The following is a 16415-nucleotide window of genomic DNA, read 5'->3' on the forward strand; positions in this document are numbered from 1 at the left end:
GATTTGCTGTAGGAGGTAATTGATCTCACTGTTTTGCCACTTGGCAGCCATGACTGTGCTAACTAATGGTTAGTATGGTCATCCAGGCCAGGGTTAGTGGTTTCCATCCAGTGTTTGCAGTGTGTATGTGTGTGTGTGTGTGTTCGGTGTAAATGCATGTATACATTAATTTAAACATACACAACACAAACAGCATACAGGCAGGGGAAGGAGATATATATATATATATATATATATGTTATGATACAAAATATTTCAGCACGTATGCCCCCTTTACTACTGCTTATTTCTGTGTATTTTTGTTAACCCTATAAAGCCCAAGCTATTTTGACCCCTCGCAGGCCCAAGGGGGGGGCACATTGTGCCCCCCCTATATAACTTTTTTGTTATTTGATGTATCATCGTCATATTTGGCACGTGGGTAGAGTAACTCATACTCTACATGACCGTACATTTGAATTTTCACAAGGTCACCCATGGAGGGCGCTATTTACAAAACTATAAAGAAATACATAGGAAATATGCTAAAAACATGATTTTTTGGTATAATTTCTTTATCCCCATTATATATGTCTTATTATAGACCAATTATTTTCATATTTGCCACAAATGATAAGCAAGTGAAATTTTATTATGTGTTATGTTTGAAATTTCTCAAGGTCACCACATGGGGGCGCTATTCATATCAACATAGTGATACATTATGAGACCTGAGATGAAAACATTAATGTTTGGGATGGGTACATGTAAAGTTATGACATTTCATATTTGCATAATAGTGGAATTTTGAGATTGCAAATTGATAATATGATAAACTAATAATATTAGAGGCATAACTTGGGTGAAGGAATCAAAATAACTCAAAATATAATGGCAATCTGTAGAAAATATTATTGCTTTCAATTATCTCTATTATATCTATTGTTTTATGCCCTTGTCACATGAAAACAAAGGAAATAATAAGAAAAACTTTCCATGACCATGATTACTTCAAATTTTGCTTCTTCAACAAATTTCAGCCCAGAAACACCCATTTCATACACTGTAATGCTGTTAAATGAAATGGGAACAGAAAAAAGATGCAAAATCTGACTGACATGGTTGTCAGTTTATGGTTGCCATGGCAACCAGCAACATCAAATATAGCTAAATTATATATCAAAATGTTCGCAATAAGATTTTAGGAAAAGTCACCAAATTTGGTTGAAATCGGATTAAGGACGAAGGAGTGGCAAACGAAAATCTGGTAGGGGGGGCACAATGTGCCCCCCCTTGGGCTTTATAGGGTTAATGCGCATGCGCAATTGTTTGTTGTTGTCATAATCAAATACCTGACATTAATTTTAGCACCGTACGTAGCTGAATCTTACCGTTATTCATTTTCAAAAGTAGAAGCAAACATCAAACATTCATTATAGTATCATACCGAGTCGAATATTTCCATTATTCATTTCCAAAATTAAAAGCAACGTCTGGAAATGCCCTTGACCCCCATAATTAAAATTTGCACTCGGTGTAGTTGCACGCTGTGAAGGGGTACTTGTATGTGGAGCAGCACGAGGAGGAATGGGAGGGGAACGTGGTGGAGTATGAGATGGTCCAGGAGATACAGCACGCAAAGGAGGCCGTGCCTGTTGGCATAGCTGCTTCACCATGGTCGTAAGCTGCTCTACCTGTTTGGTCAATGGAGCAATCTGCAACTGGACCTCTCGTCGCAAGTCTGCCTGAGACTGATCTAACCTTGTCTTGATTGTGGCTAAATCCTGTTCAAGGTGGGATAACCGATCGACCTGTGTCTCAGGAGACCTGTAGTCTGAGGGACGTACCTCTACTCCCTGTACTAGATGAGTTGGCTCGTTCACTGGGGCTACAAAGCGCACTTCTTTTCGGTGCTTTCCGAATGCGCGGGTGGTCTGCTGTAACCATTGAGCATGGAGGGTGGTCCTTTATGGTAGCAAACCGTTGGTTCAACACTTGTTTACCCACCTCCCGATCAGAGCAGCTTTGACAGAAGCGAGTGATGATCTGTCGCTCCAGTTGCTCTGTGGGGATACCCAGAAATGCGTCAGAAGCTAGCTGGGTAAGGCGGTCAGCCCACTCCTACAATGACTCAGTTGAGCCTTGACGTGCACCAGTGAACTCCACACGTGCGAATTCAGGTTGCAGTTGCCCGTCAAACCTTTCCTTCATCTGCCGTGCTAGGTCGTAAAACTGCGGGGCAGGTTGCTTTTCTCTTCTTTTTGCTCCTGCCGACTCTGTTTGGCCCTCAGTGACTTTAAGCGCTGTGCTTTGAGCTGGTCTTTTCGTTGTGTGTACTGCTGGCGAATTTCCGGGTACCTGTGTCGGGCCATGTTCAAGAGGTTTTCTCTCTCTTCGCGGTCAAGTGTTTCCAACCACACACTGGGCTTGTTGTTGAGCCACATGATATATGTCTCATATGCATGGCTTGTTGCTGCCGGTTTGATTCTTGTGAGAATGTCGAGGATGGCAAAGTCTCGCTCCGACACTGTGCTTGTTGTTTGGCACATTTTGGGTTGATTTCTTGAGTTGATCCGATGGTGCAAAGAATTTCCTTCCTTCCAGTTGGTCTTTGGCCTGTCTTTCTAGGATGAGAACCATCGCTGTCAGGACCATTTCTAGGGCTGCCTGGGTATAAGTAGTGAAATCTGCATCCTCTGTTTCCTGAATGAGCTCTTCAAATATGTCGTCGTCGTGGATGGTTGCACCTTCAAATGGGGTATCTCCTGCGAAGAGTGGTGAAGCATCTTCAGACCACCCCTTCATTTTCTCAAGCATTTCATTTAGAGGGTCATTCAGTTCAAGGATTGAGCCTGTCTGTTCCACATGGCGCCAGAATGGTCCCGTTATCAATTTGTCTATGAGACCCAGTGCATGGAGCTGAGCGAGGTATATCTTCTGTTGAATGTCAAAATTGACTGCCTTGATTAGATTGTTGGGATCAGGTATTGTGGAAATGAAGTTATATATGTCATTGCCGTGAAAGTATGTGGCTCCTGCATCATAAAACAAAATGTTGAAACGGTTCCCTCTGAATGTGACGAGATGATTTATCTTCCCAAGTTCCTCTAAGTAGGGTCCCCAGTCTGCTGCCATTCCAGACTTGTCACTTCCACGGGAAGTGAAGGCTTTTGCAGCTGTCCGGACAAGTCTGGCCCCACCACTATCAGTTCCAAAGGAATATGTTTTTTTTCCCTCTGCAACAATGTCTGCTTCGTTGATTTTTAGGTCTTTGTCAGCTTCCGTGGCAAAATTTACCAAGAGGTGCATTTTGCAGAAAAAGTTTACCATGTCTGTGATTTCCTTTTTGCTTTCTTCGTCCAGAGTTTCCTAGTTTTCGATGACTTTAGGAAGGAGCGTTTCCCGGAATAACTGTAGTTGGGCATTGAATTGTGGGTTCGTGGGTCCTTGGTCTCCCATTGTGTTCTTCAGTGAAGTTATTAACGTTGCTATTTTTATGCCTCCGCCATGAAGTGGTGCCGGAGGCGTTACGTTTTCGGGTTGTCCGTCCGTCCGTCCATACGTCCGTCCGTCCATACGTCCGTCCGCTTTCGTTTACGCGATAACTTGAGTAATATTGACTTGAATTCTACCAAACTTGGTCCAAGTATAAAGTATGATGGGGCAAGTAGTTGATTAGATTTTGGGTGAAATCCGCCGAAGGTCAAAGGTCAAAGGTCAAAGTCAAATCATGAAATTGTATCCGTTTACGCGATAACTCAAGATTGGATCGAGCAAATTTCACCAAACTTTGTCTGAGGATGATGTATGATGGGACAATTACTTGATTAGTTTTTTAGTGAAATCAAACTGAGGTCAAAGGTCAAAGATCAAGGTCAAATCCTGAAATTTAACTGTTTACGTGATAACTCAAAACTGGATGAAGCAGCTTTCACCAAACTTTGTCCAAGGATGATGTATGATGGGACAATTAGTTGAGTAGATTTTAGTGACATTGGCAAGAGGTCAAAGGTCAAAAGGTCAAGGTCAAATGCTAAAAATGTTGCTATTTCCCCAATATCTATGCAATGCCCTAAGGTATTTTCTTGAAACTTGGTGTAGACATGTACTACTGCATAAATATTCTCCAGAGGGAGTTTCATGTCATAAGGTCAAAGGTCAAAAGGTCAAAGGTTAGGTGAAATGTTGTAATATCACTTTTCTCACAAATGGTTCAATGTATCTTCATGGAACTTGGTACATAGGCATGTACTGACTGGCAGAGATTATCTAGGGAATTTAGGGGTCATAGGTCAATAGTCATGGGGTCAAAGGTCAAGGTCAACTCCTCAATATTTTACTATTTCCCTCATACACTAGTATATGAAATGCTTGCATTATTAGCTTTCAAACTTAATATATACATGCATTACCTAATGGAGATTCTCCAGGAAATTTCCAGCCAGAATGTCAAAGGTCAAAGGTTAAGGGTAAAAAAAACAGGTTTCAATGCCCCCCCCCCCCAAAAAAAAAAAAAAAAAAATCTATTTTGTACTGTAATTATACTCTTTCTTCATACCTTGGAAATTACTCAATTCATAAACTTATAAAAGGGTCCATCAGAATTCAAATAAAAATGCCCAATTCCCCAAATATGTGTACCTGCACTCTTCAACAATTATAGCAAACCCAGTTCAAGGAAAGTGAACATTCAAGTCATTTCTGACAAACCTGTCATATCAATATTTTGCCAGTTATGTAAAACTGTCATGGATCACACATTGTGAAGACATTGTACTATACGCCTATTGAGAGAATCATGCATTATGGCGGAGGCATCAGTCGCCATAGCGACATTTCTAGTTTCTTGCTTGTCTTCTGCATTACTGGATACCGTTGAAGCTATTTTATCTACCGTAGACTTAAATGCATCTAGAAGTGTCTCTGTGTCAGCTGCCCTAAGTCCTATTGTAATCTGTTTGCCATTTGGGAGAGTGACCTGAAATCCTTGGTAATGGTGGTGAAATTTTGTTGTCGCATCATTGTGTAGTGTGTTCCCAGTAAGTTCAGTTGGGTCCCCCCCTTCTTCCATGCACTTGTAAATTTGTGATTGGGCTACGAACTTGGCCTCAGAGAGAATCCTGTCTAGTGTACCAAGGGAAGGTAATCATTCCGGTAATTTTCCAATGAGGTTCTTGCAGACAGTGTTGATGACATGCTTCACTTTGCTCATGCTAACATTACACTCAGTGAGTAATGTCATGATGGTTTGTCTGAGTTCATTGACGAATCTACCTCCTTCAAACGTGTGAATTACCTCCGCTTCCAAGATTGTGTTCAAGTGCTCTAGCTCTGCTATCCGAATATTGCTCTTTGTAACTGTTTCTTTCAGTTTTTTTATTTCATCCTCGTTGTGCAAGACTGTGTCAGTTTTCCTCTTCTCTGCTCTTTGTTTGACTTTACTGAGTGTTTTCAGTGCAGTTTTCTTCTCTTTCTTTGCAGAATGAAGAAGTTCTGTTGTGTCATCCAGACTCTTTGACATTTCTTCAGTTTCCAATTCTAACCGTTTCTTTGCTTTTTTAAGTTCTTCCATCTCCTGTTCTTCCTGCTTTCTCTTTTTAGTGCTCCTTCGAAGTCGCTTTGAAAGATTTTTCACAGCTGCAGATTTCTGGGTCAGTTTGTGTTTCAGTTGTTCAATCACACCATTCACTTTGTCAAGTTCCTTCGACTGTCATACTCTTTAGACATATGAGTCATGTCTTGTTGAAGACTGTTCATGTCTTTGGCATGGGTGGCAATGCTTTGTAACTGCTCTTTCACCAGCCTCTTCAACTTGACTCCCAACTGAGCTGCCTTCTCTGTTTCACTTTTCAGTTTTGTCTCCAAATTTCCTATTTCCTCCTTGATTGCAGAGTTTTCTTTCTCTACATCATCAAAGCTCCTCTTTGCTTCAGTTGGAGTTTCCATACTTGCTGAAGCATCCAAAGTAGGCGGCCTTGTCGCTGGTAAAGGTGGGACAAAATCAGATGCAAGAAATGCAGGCAGCGCAGATTTCTTATTGTTCCGAAGCATCTTCCTTTTCTTCACCGCATTCCCCACTTTCAGTCGCACACTATCTGGCTTTGAGAAGTGTATGGCATTGTCTGCATGAGCTATAATGAACATTACATCACTTACATCTTTATTATTATTGAAAAAAAAATCATACAACTCTAAAACCAGTCCTGTCTTGAAACAACGAATCTTGCCCTTGGCTAACTGCAGGTTGGTGAAGTGGACGAAGGACAATCCCTCAGATCATCGCTGCAGCATGCTGTGGACGATGTAGAGGCTTTCATTCTCCCTGCCAATGAAAAGGAAGAGAATATTGAAAGTTATCATTGTTAAATACTGTCTTTATTCATCCACATTCATATTATGGATAAACATCTTTGAATTCAATTACTCTTGCAAGAAAATTTTCACATTCATAGAGAACTTATATCCCAAAATGTAGTGAAAGCATGTCTCACTAACTTGATTTTTTTTTTTTTTAACATTTACAATGTAACGCAGCTCACACATGGAACACACAGAACATGCGGACAGCGCAAGGTGCCTAGCATATGTGTTACAGATGACACTGCAATCGGTGCTAGGATGTCAACGCAACTGACTGAAAACACAGAAATGTAATAAGAAAAAGGAATAATATCGGGACCAATGAAATATAAAATGTGATTTTAGTTATAACCTAACCCTAACACTAACTAATACTACACTAACTTACTAAAAGTTTATTTAGACGCCGCAGCTGAGTGAGCAGTAACAAGCACACAGCTGAGTGCGGTGGAAAGAAATTGGAAAAAAAAATCACCTGAGAAAAGATCGTAAAAGTAAAATATGACAAGGCAAACCTAGCAAGAAACCGCCAAAAATAAATGTGGAGGGAATAAACTACAGAAAAACAACTACAGAGAAATCACCCGATTCGATAAATGATTCGAAAACCCAATGATTTCTGCCATGCAATTTACCCCGGGGCAGCTCAACCTCAGCTCCGCAGTGGGCAGAACACTTGGCTGCACGTCACCACGCCTGTCGGATTGAAAGCACCGGGATGACGGAAATTAAGACACAAATTACACGATCCGAAGATCGCTTTATTCAATCACAAATGATTCGAGCAGTACGCCGAAGCAATCGGACAATCAGTCCGCGATGCACCAAACACAAAAGAATCACAAAATAATGATTGGTACCTAACTACTCTAACAAACGACCCTAACTTAAACAAACTGTAAGTGTCACCGATGCAGCAGTAACTTACAGTACGCTAAACTAACACTATTCGTTATACGGCCAATTCTCCGCTTCCCTGTGTGCAACGTGCAGCGGCAGTCATGACAGCTCGCTCAGCGTGTCCACGCATGCAACGCACGCAATGCAGGGAAGCGAAGGAAAAAAAATGTGGGTCCCCCACGCGGGAAAACTAAAGTCGGGAAAAATGAAAAAAATGCCAACTACGTCATTTGTAGTGGTGGCCAACTCACTCAAATGGTGGAGAAAACCTCCGGGAATATTACTTACCTGAACAGGAGCATTGACAACTCCAAGCTTGGGTAGAAATGTAATCGCCCACGGCCCAAAGAGGGCAGTCCGTCGGTCGTCGAGTCGGTCCGAGTAAGTCCGAGTCAGTCCGAAGTCGCTCCCCACTACAAGTAGTTCTGCATTGGGATGAGAAAATTGATAAAAATGTAATCATACTGGCTTCAAGTGAAGTAGCGATCTGGCAGCACATCTACTACATGCGCTGATTTCCCCAAGAACTGTTGTGGACGTGATGTCCCGGAGCACATCCACAATGTAAATAGAAACTCACCATACTTCCGTGATGAATTGTCCTTCAATGTTCAATATCTGGTTGAGTTGGAATTAATCCGTAGCAATGTAACTGTATCAACTGACTTTCCTGAAAACCCGAGCACCAACTGATGGCGTCGGGAAACGTGCCCCCTTATATATGGGATGGGGTCTATTGGAAGCTATAGTGGGTGCATGGAACGCCCCGCTATTCCCCACAGGGGTGTTCCTACTACAGAACCATAGCCATATCTTGGTCAAAACTGCCTGTCGCCGGCGGAAACACCTGGCAGATGCCAGAAGTTTCGTGACTCTCTACCTACGCAGCTTTTACATATGATGTCATTTGCTTAATTTCAACTGATGTAATGCTGACTAAATGGCTTGGAAGTGTCTGAAATTTCACCAGCACTGTCTTCATTTGTAAATAAGTCATGAACAACATAATAGTGCAGTGAAACATGAATATTAGAGAAGATATTAATGATTTACAATGTCCCTCCAGGTTCACCATAGGAATGCCCAATAAACTTAACGCTGTACTCGTGTACAGCCCAAGTTTCTTCCTCTTGCTCCTTGTTAATGGTTCTGTTATCAGGTAGAGGCGCACCTTCTGTCAAATGGTTAACTTTGCATACGCCTCGAAGGAGAAGGGTGCATTCTTCCCATTACTGTCTACAAGGTCGTTAGCTATACGATCCCTAGACATAATTCCCTAGTGAGCATTTAAGATCTAAGTGCAGGTCCCCATTTTTCCCTGATGGGAAGAACACAGAAGTCACCTTCACCAGCACAATCTCCAAATCATCATCTGGATAACCTTCTAAAGAGAAAGTGCTACCCCCTTTTGAAACATACATTTGTTTCAGCTGGCCACTGATGAGGTGCTTCTAGCCAGCTTTGAAGCATATTACCTGAAAGAAAAAAGGGACCGGTTGACATAGCTACAGCTGCAAAAGTAACATTGTTTCACATTGTGCAGTAACAGCAATGGGTTGACCATGAATGTATAAAAGTGGTAGATATAATGTGTATATTTATTTAATATATTTTCTTCTGGTCGCTTATCCAACTATCCACATAGTGTAATGGAAATATTGCATGTATTGGAATACAGCTGCGGAGTTAGAGAAAGGACCATTGAAGCAATTTCCCAGGTTTGCCACAAGAAAAGACTTTGATACAATCAAATTGAATTCCTGAACCATACCAGACTGTTCATTGCAATTGGGCCCCAGCAGGTTGCAGAATGACCTCACAGCTAAGGGTGATGCTGATTCTGTTTTGCTCTTGTTCAGTAACACTTTTCTATTCCACCCCAGCTTATTATCATTTGCCTGAATTTCCTCCCATGTTTGAAGTGCATTTATAAGCAGAATAGTCTTAGGAGATTCAAAATAGTCTTGGGAGGTTCAAATAGGATGTCTTCCACAGGAAAGGTCATTATGTGTACAAAACTCCTGCTTGACATCATCTTCTAAGTCTTCCCATACTGTGTCCATTTTTGAAGGACATCATCTCTCCATTCTTCTAATTTACAGATGTATGTTTTGTTAACAATGCATCAATCTGTCATAGTTGTCTTCCTCGTGGATACAAGTGTAGCAACGTACCTACTTTCTCCTTTTTTCTCATGTTCAGCATTAAAATTTTACTCATGTAGAAGGGAAGAATTTCAAAATGGGCAAATATGATAGCACATGCTAGGCATATACCTGCACTATAGAAGAGGTGATACTCGACTTTCCCTACACTTTTGTTTTCAGTAAACAAAGTACAGAACTCTTCGTACATGTACTGATACATGAATTTGTAGATATCTTCGTAAGAGCACATACAGTGATACAATCATAAACTTGCCACTTATACTTCAATAATACATGTAGAAAGAAAGAATTTCACAATATGCAAAGATGATAGCACATGTCAGGCATAAACCTGCACTGTAGGAGAGGTAATACTCAACTGTCCCCTACACTTTTGTTTTCAGCAAACAAAGTACAGAACTCTTTGTATATGTACTGATACATGTGTTGTACCTTCGTTTTGTGACACTTGAGACGTCTGGCACCGTTTGTTCTACCCATGCAGTCATATGTCGCATGCTCCTTACTTCCACAGTTTCTGCAACCACCTTGTGTTTTTTTGTTCCTTTTCATTCCTGCTGTGTTTTACCTCTGATCTTTGTTTTCCCCATGATTTATGCTTGAATAGCTTGTGAATATTTTGACTTTGACTTTCCTGCTGTCCTTGAGTCATGGCTTTGGAGTCTTGCTGTGCGTCTTTGATGCGTCTGCTGCAGTTGAGCACTTTCTGAAGTGTCAGATCACGTTCAGGCAATAATCTCTCACATATGGGTAATTCCATGAAGTTGGGGCAGTGTCCATGTAGCATCGTGATATTTGAAAAATACATTTCAGCATAACTCAATATCAATGATGCTATACATTTATTGTTCGTAGGCTTTACATTTGCATTGAGGCCACACATTTTCCTGGAAATTTTGTGCCATTCAGACTCAATTTTGATGAAGTTATTAAACAATATGTAACGGTGTCCTGTAGCATCGGGAAGTGTCCATGTAGCATCGTGATATTTTAAAATTTGGTCCTAAGAGACAAATTATGGCAATTAGCTTGACCAAAATTTGATGCAATATGCATATTTACTAGATTAGTCAGATAGCTAAATATTTCAAATTTCCTGTACACAGTTTTAATTTTAAAAGAAAATTACAAAATGTATCACGATGCTACGCGGTGTCCTTTTTTGTTACATTTGGTGGACACCACGTAGCATAGTGACACATTGTGTAATTTTCTTGTAAAAGTAAAACTGTGGAAAGGAAAGTTAAGATATTTAGCTATCTGACTAATCTAGTAATTATGCATATTATATCAAATTTTGGTCAAGCTAATTGCATTAATTTGTCTTTTAAGACCAGATTTTAACTATCACGATGCTACATGGACACGTCACGATGCTACAGGACACCGTTACATTTTTTAAAGATAACTTCATCAAAATTGAGTCTGAATGGCACAAAATTTCCAGGAAAATGTATGGTCTCAATACAAATGTAAAGCCTATAAACAATATATGTATAGCATAATTAGTATTGAGTTATGCTAAAATGTAACACTTTGTGCCCCAACTTCATGGAATTTCCCATATACAGGGTTTAAGACATGCTTCAACAATCTGATCACAAATCATTTCATCTTTCTGGTCCCCAAAAGTGCAATGTTTAACTAATTCCTGTAAGGTGGAAACATATTATGCAACAGTCTCATCAGCCCTCTGCCTGCATCATCTGAACCTGTATCTCTCAGCAACCACATTAATGCGAGGAACAAAGTAAGCTTTAATTACTGATAATGCCGTCTGATTCACATTCCCAGTAGCTAGGGCATGACTCTGATGCAGCTACTGTACCAGTGTTCAAGGAGTTGAAGATTCTCTGTCCTTCTGCTCCTAAGCAATGTAACAGAAACGCCTTTCGTTCCCTGATGCCAATAAGAAGTTTTCAAACTGATGCTTCCATATTGGCCATGTAGTTGGTGGTTGACCAGGATGTTGTACGAAAAATGAGGGTGGGGGCATTGACATTTTGTTTGGAACTGGACTTAAGTCAGGAACGAAATTCAACAGTCATAAAAGTGAAACAGCTTCAGGCCTCATCGCGAGAAATTATCTTGCATCATGGGTAACAAGAACATAACTAGTGACTTCAAATAAGGAACAGAAGAAGTGTGGCAGACTCCAGTGTTCATTGCAGACTCAATGTCTCCAGTCATGTACCAATACTTATGACCAACATTGTCAATAGGTGGTAATGTTGGGATGCATGCTGAGACACATGCTGAAGTTATTTGCATAATGACATATATGGAACAAGCCAATAGCATGTGGCTGTATGCAGTTACATAATATGACTTGCCTGGGCATCTAGACACTTAATATCAATTAGATCTAGACACAGCATGATTTGAATTATGCAATTTACATCTAGACATTAAAGATATAGATATTTTCACAGTAACACATACAGTGATACAGTCGTAAACCGGCCATCTGCTCGTGCAATGTGTTATGTTTGTGCATATGTTGTATTGTGTCTGCCAACACAAGTGGATGATTCCACTGTAAGTAAGGTTACATTAGAAGACTTCAAAACTAATAATTGATATTCACTGTTCTAAAATAAAAGTTTTTCAATCACAAATTTCATTAATCATAAAAAATGAAAGAAACTGGCACCTGTTGTTTATTTGTAATGAGCAGTGGAATAATGTTTAACATATTTTTGCATTCAATTCCCAGTGAGGGAAGCGTGCCAGATCTAGTTTGCTGACTTTCGTCATTTTTCATAGAAATTGTCTGGAAATTATTTTAATGGTGCAGTGTATTTCAAACAAATCTGCCATTTATTCTGTGTCATATTGACTTTGCCTGAAATCACAGACTTGGGTCAAAATCAGTTAATTATACTAAGCTAATATTAGTTGTTCCTTCCAGCCAAGGTTTCAGTTTCATCTAGTTCATTTTATTGTCAGTTTTTATCTGTGTAAGTTATCTTCTTTCTTTGTGACAATGGAAGCAATGCAGTTGTCGGTCCTTGTTATTGTCATCCATCAGTTGCAGCTCTAATTTTTGCTGTTTTGTTTGCTTCAGCACTGTATCCATAGTTTTCAACCATTTTAGAAAAGGGACCCCAGTCCTGCCCTCACCAGACTTAATCAGTCTATCTTTGATTTTTTCTGTACTCCATCCTCAACCTGTTGACTTTATCCCAAACTTTCTCCCTTGATCTTTGCTCAAATCCAAGTTCGCTGAGATTGCTGCTTACCCTCTCGTAGACTTCTTTGTTGCGGTGGGTTCCCGCGAACACGCATCGGACGCGGTCGCTCCCTCACACGTCCAACAAGCAGTTTATTTCTAAAGTGCTTATTTGCTCCAAGTATTGCCTCGCTCTTTTGAATACGATGAAGAGTTGGACATTTTTGGTGATCAGACTGGTACCGGTTGCACACAAGTCACAGTTATTTACACCTTGTCCTTACTACTGTAAAAGTGGATATTTTCGCGTGACTAATTTTTTTGTGCTCAGCTGGATAAGAAGAGTTTTGCGTGTTTTTAATTCCGCGGTATCATGATATCAACCACTGGAACATATGTCAAGCAAAAATATTAGCGTGCTTTTATTTTTGCGCTAGTTTCTGATTGTGCAAAATGCGCGAAATTTCCACTTTTACAGTATTATGTATACTGTCACCACAAATTATTACAATGTTGAAAGCAATGCATGTGCATTGAGAACTTATTCATAGATTTTAAACAGTTGGCAGGTTTAAGGAACTGAAATGGAAGTGAGAGGTAGGGACCCCTTTGGCATGCGCTCACATTAAACCCTGCCAGTTACACCATTCTATCACCGTGTAGACGTAAATATTCACATGGAGTGGTGATTCGTTATCGAGTTCTAGTTCAAAATGATCTCTGACCTTCGTTCCATTATGTCATTTCATTAAACGATGTTTCGTTAGTCAGCATTCAGATGTATTAATTCATCATATAGCTTTACCGTTTTGGTATAAATTTTTCACGTCTGAACACTCAGGTAGTTATATAACACATGAACATGTATGAAGATATTATAAGCTATCATTTTGTAGATTTGTGGCTGTAAGGTCATCAAGCCACAAGCAGGGCATGGACAACCAACCCCGCTATTGATGCATGCGTACTTTGCTGACTGTGAAAACAGTGTCATTGTTAAAAGGAGGAAAGGAATTGTTACATGACTTCCTTTACTGCTGTAGTTTGAGAGTGACCATAATGAATGAAGCATGCCTAGTGTCTCCAGTCGGGGAATGTTTCACTATTGTGTCAGATCTGTTTGAAGTGTTGTGTGGTGTTCAAGTCTTATAAAAACAAAGACAAAAAAACCACAACCCACAATGGTTGGTTCATCTGTTCCTTGTTAATACAGGGAAGTGGTATTGGTGCATGAAGACATTGTTCTTCAGACTTCCAATAATAAAATTCGATCCCAAGAGTCGACAAAGGGAAACAATCTTAGTCATCTCTTCCAACCTTAAAGTGAGATGGCATAAAGGTGGGAAGCTGTATTTGGGTTTATTTGATTTGTAAATATTGAGCACAGAATGTGGGAAGAGGTTCTTGCATTGTTCACTCTGAATTGTAAGACCATTACACAAATGACTTTACCACTCCAGGGGGGTGTTTCATAAAGCTGTTCGTAAAGTTACAAACAACTTACAAGCCACTGGTGATCAGTTCTGATGTGCTATACTTATCAGAATTTCCATAATGCAGCACAAGAACTGATCACCAGTCGCTCGTAAGTCGATCGTGACTTTACGAACAGCTTTATGAAACACCCCCCTGTACCCTGTTTTATCAAAAGATATAATCAATTTTAAATTTCCTTAACACACAGGCCGCCATAGACTTATGACAAAAATCAACTTTATAATCAATCTTAACTCTTCATAAAACAGGGCCCTGAAATAACTGTTTACCTGTTGATCTGCAAATCAATCTTGAAGTTTGTGTAGTTGCCTTTCTGCACCTACATTTGTAAAACCTTAGTCAGACATAGAATGATGCATCTTATGCACTTTCTGAGTGTTCAGTACATGCACCAGAAATTAATCATCACTACAATGCAAAATGCACGATATTTATTGAATATCATTGTCAGTTTTGCCAACTATGGTATGGAAGGGTCTATCTTCTTCTTCTTCTTTTTTTAAACAGCAGGCAACATAAAGATGTTTAGAAATGTGCCAAGAAAGTAAAAGGCTATCACAAAATCTATCTAGATTAGACATACATGTAGTCTGAAATAATAAATGTTTTATTCATGTATACTTTTTACCAGTGTGACAAAATGACATAAATTTACTGGTACTTCAATTCCTTGACAATTCTTATTTGGAGTTATACATGTATTAGCTTGTTTTCGCAGCTGTTTAAAATTATGGCACTGACACTCCTCCCAATTACAATGTAGTAACTTCATTTTCATGTGCGAATGTTAATTAAGGTACAGTTAGTACTATTGTTCACCTTTTATACCCTAAGTATACTTTGCTAATTGGGACGTGTAAGAAAATATCATGAGTGGCTGAATTTGCAATAAACTATAGTGAAAGAATGGCAAATTAAGTATTTTCTCTTTTTAGGAGAAAAGTTACTAATTCTCAACTTGGTGAAGATATTTTTTTTCTTTTGTAGCAGGAGGCAATATTTTTGCAAGTTGTCAATTTCATGAATATGAGTTGAGTCGTGAAATGTGTGAAAATAAAAACAGCAAATATTTTTATATGCATACTTCTGTGTGTATTTATGGAGTACAGTTGTAATCGTAAATGAATGTTTTTGCCACTCATATCCCGTGTTGTTTGTTGAAAAGGGTGAAAAAATGAATAATAAATGACAATACAAAAGAAAATGTTATTTATGTGTGTATCATTTTTAATTCCCAGCATTGTTCCAGTTGTAAAGTTGAAACATCACATACAATGTACATGTAAATGATTTCCATAGACAAACAAAATACAGTACTAAATCATATTTATTTCTTTTAGAATTACTCAATATGTGTTAGTTACAAGAAAATTGCTCTGTCAATGATTCGAGTAGTATCATTCCTATTTTCAGTACTTTACCTGTATTTCTGTACTTTTAGTCATAGATATTATTGGCCGTACAGCCATGTTGGTGATAAGGTGATTTCTTTGGTAAATTAAGTCCTTCATACCTCCAATGTACATACAATTCCAGTAGTCATTGAAATTTGTTATGTATATCTTATGTATAATCAGGTATTGACTAGCTAGGCTCTGTACACATCTTGATGCATTTTCTTCCATAAACACACAGATTTTGGATGATTATGGAAACTGCAGTCTTCATCAAGGCTCATGGTAAACAATGTTCGTAAATGAATAATACATTAACAATGGTAGTAACTTTGGCTTATTCTGCAAAATAGAATACATCATTTGATATCCAACATAAGTACGAACCAAATACAGCATTGAAAACTAGATATATATTCAAAATAAATTGCACATACACTAAGGCCTTTTATGAGATAAAAGCCGTTCAAGAAAACTTTCAACAAGAAATACAGCTAACATCCACAGATATTTAAGGCAAACACTGATACATCATTACAACAGATATGGAAGTACTTACAATATGTACATAGTATCAATTTGTACATAAGTGTTAGTGCAATGTGAGTCAGGTATTCAGCATCGGAAACTATGGGCAAGAACCATCTTAATAAGGAGAAATTGATGAAAGCAGCTTCACTAAGCTGATATAACTGTCACTCAGTACTGCAGATGCTTGATGAACTAGCCAGTATTAATTTACTGACAGCAGCATAATGTTTCAATTATCCAGCCAGAAAGCTTTCTTATTACATGTATACATAATTTGGGTATTCAAATTCATGAAATTCTTCCGTCGAGATGTTTTCATTGCAACTGATTGACAAATTACCCTACATCAACGTGAATAAGCACTGAATTGATCAGTGTTTTAGTGTTAGCCATGATAAAAAATCATGGGCGTAC

The 16415-nt window shown here is 39.1% G+C and overlaps 1 pseudogene; it reads right to left on the reverse strand.

The window, feature by feature from the left end:
• Positions 1–2198: 2198 nt before the first annotated feature.
• LOC139728431 (uncharacterized) lies at positions 2199–9997 on the reverse strand (annotated as a pseudogene).
• Positions 9998–16415: the final 6418 nt, after the last annotated feature.

Source organism: Diadema antillarum, unplaced genomic scaffold (genome assembly GCF_040938485.1).
Source record: "Diadema antillarum isolate AM-2024a unplaced genomic scaffold, OU_Dant_1.0 seq00000178_RagTag, whole genome shotgun sequence".
NCBI classification, from domain to species: Eukaryota; Metazoa; Echinodermata; class Echinoidea; order Diadematoida; family Diadematidae; genus Diadema; species Diadema antillarum.